Source organism: Peromyscus californicus, unplaced genomic scaffold (genome assembly GCF_007827085.1).
Source record: "Peromyscus californicus insignis strain IS unplaced genomic scaffold, ASM782708v3 Scaffold_5__1_contigs__length_169319896, whole genome shotgun sequence".
NCBI lineage: Eukaryota > Metazoa > Chordata > Mammalia > Rodentia > Cricetidae > Peromyscus > Peromyscus californicus.
The window spans coordinates 149,694,309-149,703,264 of record NW_026294573.1 but is presented as its reverse complement, the minus strand read 5'-3'; the positions used below and the strand labels follow the sequence as shown (position 1 = coordinate 149,703,264).

Below are 8,956 nucleotides of genomic sequence, written 5' to 3'. Positions count from 1 at the left end.
AAACCATTTAAAATGGACTCTAAGTTGGGGAGCAAACCATACATAGAGCTTGAACAAAATGGTAGCTATTATAAATATTACTGTAAATTCAGTGAGGGATTGGGGAAAAGGCAATTAGTTTTTGAGCCTTATTCTCCTACTACATACCAAAGTTTATTACAATTGCTTAGCAAGAAAAAAAATGTGTGTGTATGTGTGCATGTGGAGAGTACTGAAATATGAGAACATAGGTTGCTATGTCCACAGTTCATTTGATTGATTCTAATCCTTACCTAGTCTTGGGCACTCACTTACAGAAAGAACACTTTCCCCTAGAATTTCTTTAAGTATTAACCTTACAGGTATTATTTCTTTTGGCACATGTCATGTAGAGTCCATGGACACACAGCAGTGAAACAGACTCTGGTTGTGGGGAAAACAGAACTTAGAAGAAGAAAAGCCAAAGAACATATTTATAGTACTGATACTGGTCGGCAATGTGAGCCAGGCACAGGAGTCATCATGCAGCATGATGAAATCCCAGGAAAGAGGGGACAGCATAGGCGACTGACTAGATGCATTAGCCAATATTCCAAGAAAGAATGAGTCTCCAGTAGGGTGAGCACTACTTACTAAGACTAGTCATAACCAGTTCTCTGAGTCATAAGACACATTTTCAGGGCTTCAAAGCCACAGAAGTTATGTTAGTAGTGTGTACACTTAAGACCAAGTTCTGAGCCTGGCTCCTCCAGAAAAGTGATATCAGCCCGATGCCTTCCCTTCTCTTTTCAGTTAGCTGAGCCAGCTCTCTGCTATGGCACCCAAAGGAGAAAACAAACTAGCTTCTAATACCATTCAAATTTGTCTCACATCAACCACATGGTCCCTAACTACTACATCTGAGAGATGAAGAGCAATCTTACGGGCCTCCATTCATTTGCTTCTCCATCATTTTATTTACATTAATGTCACACACATGCACACATACACACACATCTTTTTTTCTTGCTAAGCAATTGTAATAAACTTTGGTATGTAGTAGGAGAATAAGGCTCAAACACTAATTGCCTTTTCCCCAATCCCTCACTGAATTTGCAGTAATATCTATAACAGCTCCCATTTTGTTCCTTGCTCTGTGCTGAACCGTGTCATGAGCTTTTTCACCTAAGTATAGGAACAGTTTTTCTCATTTCAAGAAAAAAGGAATATAAAATAAAGTTGTCACATCGCTGGTTCAAGAGTCAAGAGACAGATACATGATTGGAATCTAGGAGTACCTAAACTGGGCCCCAGACTCATTCAGGAAATCTAAGAATTGGGTTCAAGGTTCTCCCATGCCCAGTCTCTGCTCCTATTTGCCACAGCAGCCTCAATGTTCTACTTTACATGGAGAAATGTTTTGCTGGGATGGGAGATTTTAAAGCAAAGTAATTTTTATCACCTTCCCCAAAGATCACTATCTGTAGTTATTTGAAGAGCAGCGGGGAGGAAGCAGAATCTCTGTATGCAGTCCAGGCTGGCCTCAAACTTGCAGCCTTCCTGTGTTCTCTCCCATTTATGGGAGTTAAAGGTTTGTACACTACACACAAACTGGGGCTGTTGTTACAACCTTTGCAAGTGTATTGAATATTTCTGCAGTACATGATTTGTGTCAATATTGCACACAATTAAGCTCCCTGAAAGAATCAATCCTATACCCGTAATAAATGGAGAAAGAAAGCATCAACTCCATTTTGCAGAATCTTACCTGAGGTTGTATTACTCCTAAATGATAAATAGAGGGCTTTCTTAAAAACAAACAAACAAAAAACTTTTATATTTTGATTGTATTTCACCCTATCCCAGTTCTTCCTTGATCCCCTCTCCACCTCCCTACCCACCCAACTTTATGCCCCCCTTCTCTCTCTCTCTTAAAAAATAAAACAATAAATAAGAGTTTTATCAGAAAGTACAGCTGTAGGCAATGCCTTTATCCACAAGGCTGTGCCACCTTTTTTTTTTTTTTTTTTTTTTTTTTTTTTGGTTTTTTGAGACAGGGTTTCTCTGTGTAGCTTTGCGCCTGTCCTGGAACTCACTTGGTAGCCCAGGCTGGCCTCGAACTCACAGAGATCCGCCTGGCTCTGCCTCCCGAGTGCTGGGATTAAAGGCGTGCGCCACCACCGCCCGGCATGTGCCACCTTTTGTGAAGCTCACCAGTGAGACAACCACCGCCCCACCCCCCACCCCCCACCCCCAAGTGTTTTCTTCTAGGGATTCCTGGAAGAAGAGAAAAGAAGGAGTTGCTGATAAACTGTTTTCCCGAGGAAACCATCTTTTACTCCCCATTGCTTTATGTACACCAAGACATGGCCTCCAATGTGTGTCCCCTCCCTTTGTCTCCCAGATGTAGTACACCAGAAAGCTCAAGGTATGGAGCCACACAGTGCTAGCTGAGGATCTTCCACTTCAGAGCTAAGTGAGCCCAGAGACATTTAGAATGCTTGAACCTCAGTTTCTTCATCTATTATATGGAATGACAACAGCAATTGTAATACATACAGTAATAAAAACAGAAAATTCTATTAAAACACACTAGGTTCTGTGAAATTGAACAAGATAAAAGACATTTGCCATGGAAATACATATCAAATAAACGTCAGCTGTTATTCTACTATGTTATAATTATCTCACTATCTATATTCCCAAGTGTACAATAAACTTTCTGTGGTCCCAGTGTTTGGCAGCTAGTAATCCCTCAGAAAATATTCATTAAATGAATGTCTTCATTTCTCTTTGGGAGAAATTCCTACACATGCTTCTTTTAGAAGACGGTCTCTCCTTAAGAGCTCACAGTGTTACTCTTAATGACTCCAGTGGAGGCATCAGCACAAAAGCAGCCCCAGCATGCATTGTGCCATGACGGACTGCATAGCATACTCCGTGTCTGCACATATGTGAACTCCAGGCTTTCTTCACAATTTCTCTCTAACTGCTGGTGCTTCACGGACAATGTGCCTGTTGAGTACAGTCTGAAAATGGAGACTGAATGGAGATAATTTGGTACATTATTTTGTAGAATATAAAAGATAATTCCTGCATTCCATTCCAGATGTCTACACAAAGTGAGATTCTTTCTTTCCTAGGATAAGCTTGTCAATAAATGTAATTTTAGGTGGAGAAAATGCTGTTTTTCTCTGCATATATATTTTTTCTCTGCAAATACATGTAAATCTATATATAAATAATCTTTCCAAAGTTGTTTTTCACAGAGGAGTGATATTGCTCCAGGGAAAATTATGAGAGATGCCAGGTCTAGAGGTTTTGTTCATAACAAGTTGAGAACAGCTAAAGTCACCATCTTAATATTGCCTTTAAAACAAGTCTCTGAAATGGGCCAAGATGTAAAAGAGTCTCCTTTCTCCCAGCCACATGCCATATCTTGTTGCTCTGTCCAGTCTTTCTCAGGCTTTACTTACAGGGCTCTGCTGACCTCTGAATAGTGGGATGAAACTATACTCTGTGCTCTTTGAGGGTGTGTGTGTGTGTGTGTGTGTGTGTGTGTGTGTGTGTGTGTGTGTGTGTGTGTGTTCAGAGTCCCTTATGGAAAGTAAGGTGTTGGAGACAGTGTAAGCCATGAGTGTCGCAGTAGTTTCACGCAGCATGACAAGGGAAATTTCCAGGCTCCATTACAACTTGCCCAGTGCCCTCAAGGTTTCTGTACATACCTTCAGCCTTACCGCGAAAATTAAAAACAAAAAGCCTTTTCTACTAGTCATCGGAGTACTGCTTTTGAATAATTTTAATAGATATTGAGAGCAGATGCTTTTCAAAATTGCACTGTTTCTGTCATGTGGTCATTTACAAAGTTTATCTAAACTTTTTGGCTTGATGTGATCTAATTTGATTATTTGAAACGTTGGACCTCTTCGATTGCAAGTGAACACTTAATCATTGCGTTATTTAAAGTGTCTTTTGCTATGTAACTTGGCTGGAAGATCCTTGGAACTAGTTCCAGAAGATTTTGGTGTTTATAAGACACTAAGATCCAAAGACAGAAGTAACATGTGGCAATAATAGTCAGGGTAGATGTAGTTTAGAAAAATTAGCTTGCCAAGAGAATCTGTAGAGATATTAAACATTTAACAGATGAATTTATAGAACAACATAAAAGGCAAAAGAAGTACAGAAAACCCTACATGTGCTCTTCAGGAGGATGCCTGAGTGCTCTCTTATCATGAAACTTGCTAATGAAAATCGTTCTGGGGGGAACAATATTGCGGATGGCTAGGAGCCAATGGCTTTTGATGGTGGGTGTGGGGACAATGGAGACTGGGAAGGTCATTGGAACCATGTAAAGAAGTTCCTTGAGCGATCTGAACCCTTCACACACCCCGATTTCGAACCAACCACTGAATCACTCCAGTTCTTGTTAGATACATGCAAAGTTCTAGTCATTGGAACCGGTGGCTTAGGATGTGAGTTCCTGAAAAATCTGGCATTGTCTGATTTTAGACAGATTCATATTATAGACATGAACAATCTAATACGCAGTTTTTATTTAGGCCTAAAGATGTTGGAAGACCCAAGGCAGAAATTGCTGCAGAAATTCTAAATGACCGAGTTCCTAAATGCAATGTGGTCCCACATTTCAACAAGATTTTAACTACACTTTTTACCAACAATTTCATATTATTGTATGTGGCCTGGACTCTATCATAGCCAGAAGATAGATCAATGGAATGCTGATATCTCTTCTAAATTATGAAGATGGTGTGTTGGATCCAAGATCCATTGTCCCTTTGATAGATGGGAGGACAGAAGGCTTTAAAGGAAATGCCCAGGTGATCTTGCCTGAAATGACCCCTTGTGTAGAAATTTATCCCCCACAGGTCTGCTTCCCCATGTGCACCATTGCATCTATGCCCCGGCTCCCAGAACATTGTATTGAGTACGTAAGGATGTTGCAAATGCCTAAAGAGCAGCCTTTTGGAGATGGGGTTCCATTAGAGGGAGACGACCCTGAACATATTCAGTGGATTTTCCAAAAGCCTGTAGAGAGAGCATCACAATCTAATATTAGAGGTGTTACCTATAGACTCACTCAAGGGGTAGTAAGACGAATCATTCCTGCAGTAGCTTCTACAAATGCAGTCACTGCAGCAGTGTGTGCCACTGAGGTTTCGAAGATAGCCAGAAGTGCATACATTCCCCTTAATAATTACTTGGTATTCAACGATATAGATGGACTGTACACATACACATTTGAAGCAGAGAGAAAGAAAAATTGTCCAGCATGTAGCCAGCTTCCTCAAAACATTCAGTTTTTCCCATCAGCTAAACTACAAGAAGTTTTAGACTATCTGACCAATAGTGCTTCTCTGCAAATGAAGTCTCCAGCTATCACAGCTACAGTAGAGGGAAAGAACAGGACACTTTACTTGCAGTCAGTAACGTCTATTGAAGAACAACGAAAAAGACCCAATCCTTCCAAGATGTTAAAAGAATTAGGATTTGTGGATGGACAAGAACTGGCTGTTGCTGATGTTACCACAGCACAGACTGTACTATTCAAACTTCATTTTACTTAAGGAAAGTAAATCTATACATAATAGAAAATTCATAGAAATAATATACTTTATGAATGCTAAGGAATTTAATTGAAGAATAGTGAAGATGAAGCAGAGAGGACACCCAAGAAAGGAAATTTAACTGATGTCATTTTTAGCATTAGTGTTGCTAGAATTTGGCATATATATATATATATATATATATAATTTATTAATATATTAATGGCTCTTTTTAACTTTATAAGATTCTCTTGAAGACTGAATTTTAGGGTTGGGCTAGTAAGCATTTTCATTAGTAATATGGAAAATGATGCCTGGAGAGAAAGATTATGAACAAATGTATTGCTTCTTTAAATCAGGACAAACACTGTCTTTTGTGTGTTTGTTAATATGGTCAAAGAATGTATTCTTCAGCTCACATTTGAGTTTCTACATGAATAGAAAAATATCCTTGAATGGAAATGAGGAATTATGTTTTAAGAACATTGAATACTACAACCTGACATCTAGAGTATATCAAATATAGGCTGTTTCTTTATTACTGCTCATATAATTGTGGCTATCCAAATGTGTATTAATTATTGTAGAGTTAACTTGCCCATAATAATTTGTAAACAGTATTACAGATTAATACCTATGCATGAAAATATGAAGTATTTTCATGTGTTTATTTGCAATGCCATAGAGGTCACTATGCACAAACTTAAACCAAGACAATGGCTGTTCAAAGAAAATTAATGTTTAAATAGTTATCACTGATGCTTTTGCACTATTTATTAATAACATTGTACATTGTCTACTTTAAAAAAAGAAAAGAAAATCATTCTCAGACCATGCAATTCTGCTAGTAAATGAAGAAAAGCAAAGATTCTAGAATCTATTGGTATCCAGACTTTCATTATCACTCTAGATTTAAAGGGAAGGATGGAATTTTGTCACTTCAGATGATGGACCGTTGAAGGATGCTCTAACAAAATGAGGCCAAGAATACCTGATGAAGTCAGAGCACTGAGCTAACAAGACAGCAATCCATTTAAGCAGACAGGTGCCCAAAGATCCCATCATGTGCTGATCTGAAACCACCGAGGGTATCGACTTACTTAATTTCTTCATACTATGCTTTGTCCCCTAAACCATACATCTCATCCCAAATCCTAACCTCATCTCATCCTCTAAACTCATCTGGATCTATCATCCATCCATCTATCTATCTATCTACCTATCCATCCATCTATCTATCTATCTATCTATCTATCTATCTATCTATCTACCCATCTATCTATATCTCTGCTCACAGTTTGAGGTTACAGTCCATCATCATGAGAAATGCATGGAATCAGAAGTAGCTTGGCGCTATAGCAATAGGAATATGTTGGCTCTACTCTTTGAGTTGGCACTACTCTTTCCTCTTTGAAACAATTAGTCCAATTCTTTTAAATTCAGTCTCCTTCAAAGTTTTGAGACATTGGCAGAACGTAGTCAAAGTTTTTACCAGGCTTTAACATAAATGGCCTCTAGCACAATTCTTAATAGAATAATTCACTCACTCTGAAACTTTGTGAGCCTGGCCTTCACTGTGTGCATTACCATCAACATTCTGGTCATTAGAATTCTCACCAGGATAGCCCATTAAGCTCTGTTTATAATACTCCAGGGTTTCTTTGGCTGATACCTCCCAAATCTTCCATATCCTCCTCTTGAACCAGTTCCAAAGGCCTAAAACCTATATAGACACTTGATCATAGAAACAACTACTTCTCAGTGCCAATTGTCCATTTCAATTACTTTTCTCATTATTGTGAGTATGTACCTGACAGGAAGCAATTTACGGGAGAAAGGATTTGTTTGGGCACATGGTTTGAGGACACAGTTCATCCATCAGGCAGGGAAGGCATAACAACAGAGACTCTGTGGTGGGGAAATGGAGCAGCTGGTTACACTCCACAAACCTTGGGAAACAGAAAGTTATGGTTGCCTTCTTCCATCTCTGAAAGTGTTATCCCTCAGGATGGCTTGTGCATAAGATTAGTTCTGTGTAAAATGCTCTTCTAGGGATTTCTAAACACATAAATGAATCTTTCCACTGAGCTCTATCCCTGCATAGATGTGGGTATAACTGTTTTTTTAATTTTCAGTTTCCCTATATAAAGTAAATCTGCCAAATTCTTTATCATAGCTAACTGCCTTCCAGTTTTTTTTATCATAAATTTCAAATATATATATATATATATATATATATATATATATATATATATATATATCCCTGATTAAGTACTATGACACAGTCTTAGTTTAAAGACTTAAACTAAACTTAAAGTTTATCTTTACTTTGGAAAAGGTTTTATGCTACCAGAACTCATGCTGACCTCAGGTCCAGACATCTCAGTGTGAATACCTCAGGTCCAGACATCTCAGTGTGAAGACCTCAGGACCCCACATCTTAGTGTGAAGACCTCAGATCCCCACATCTCAGTGTGAATACCTCAGGTCACCACATCTCAGTGTGAAGACCTCAGGTCCAGACATCTCAGTGTGAAGACCTCAGGTCCCCACATCTCAGTGTGAAGACCTCAGGTCCAGACATCTCAGTGTGAAGACCTCCGGACCCCACATCTTAGTGTGAAGACCTCAGGACCCCACATCTCAGTGTGAAGACCTCAGGTCCAGACATCTCAGTGTGAAGACCTCAGGTCCAGACATCTCAGTGTGAAGACCTCAGGTCCCTACATCTCAGTGTGAAGACCTCAGGTCCAGACATCTCAGTGTGAAGACCTCAGGTGCAGACATCTCAGTGTGAAGACCTCAGGTCCAGACATCTCAATGTGAAGAGGTACTAGAACCTTTAAGAGGTGATTAGGTTATTAACAATGTTAAACACTTTTGGAGTGATTGCTCCATATCACGGGATCAAATTGTTATAAAAGGAGGTGGATAGAAAGTGAGTTGATATTTCCACTCCCCGCTTTGCCATGGTACCTTCTTCTTCCAGGATCTGCTTGCTTTTCTGTTTTTCTGCCATGCCAGAGTGGTCAAATCTTAAGCTTTCACACAGTTTTCTCTTCAGATCCTGAATTTCTCCACCTTGAACAACTGTCATTCAAATATAATTCCTTCATAACTTATCAACCTCTTGTACCTTGTCATAGCCACTGGAAGTCATGTAGGATAAATCTGTTTTCTACTATGTCTCCAAAGCTGGATGTAGTATATGATATGGACATATAAGTAAATGTTGAAAGTATATCTAAAGGAACAAATGTGAAATGGGAACAAAAACATTACATAACAACATGTAAGGCTATCTTACAGTCAAAAAATCCAGTGATTCCCAAATATGAGCTCCAGCAGAATGTCCTGAAGAGCTCCCTAAGGGTCATTAAGAAAAATGCACTTCTAATAAGGTCCCAGGTGATACTGAGGCTATGGGACAA

General features: G+C 39.1%; 1 pseudogene; it reads left to right on the top strand.

Annotated features, from left to right (window-relative positions):
- The first annotated feature begins 4,237 nt into the window (after positions 1–4,237).
- Positions 4,238–5,546, top strand: LOC128097572 (NEDD8-activating enzyme E1 catalytic subunit-like; annotated as a pseudogene).
- The last annotated feature ends 3,410 nt before the right edge of the window (positions 5,547–8,956 follow it).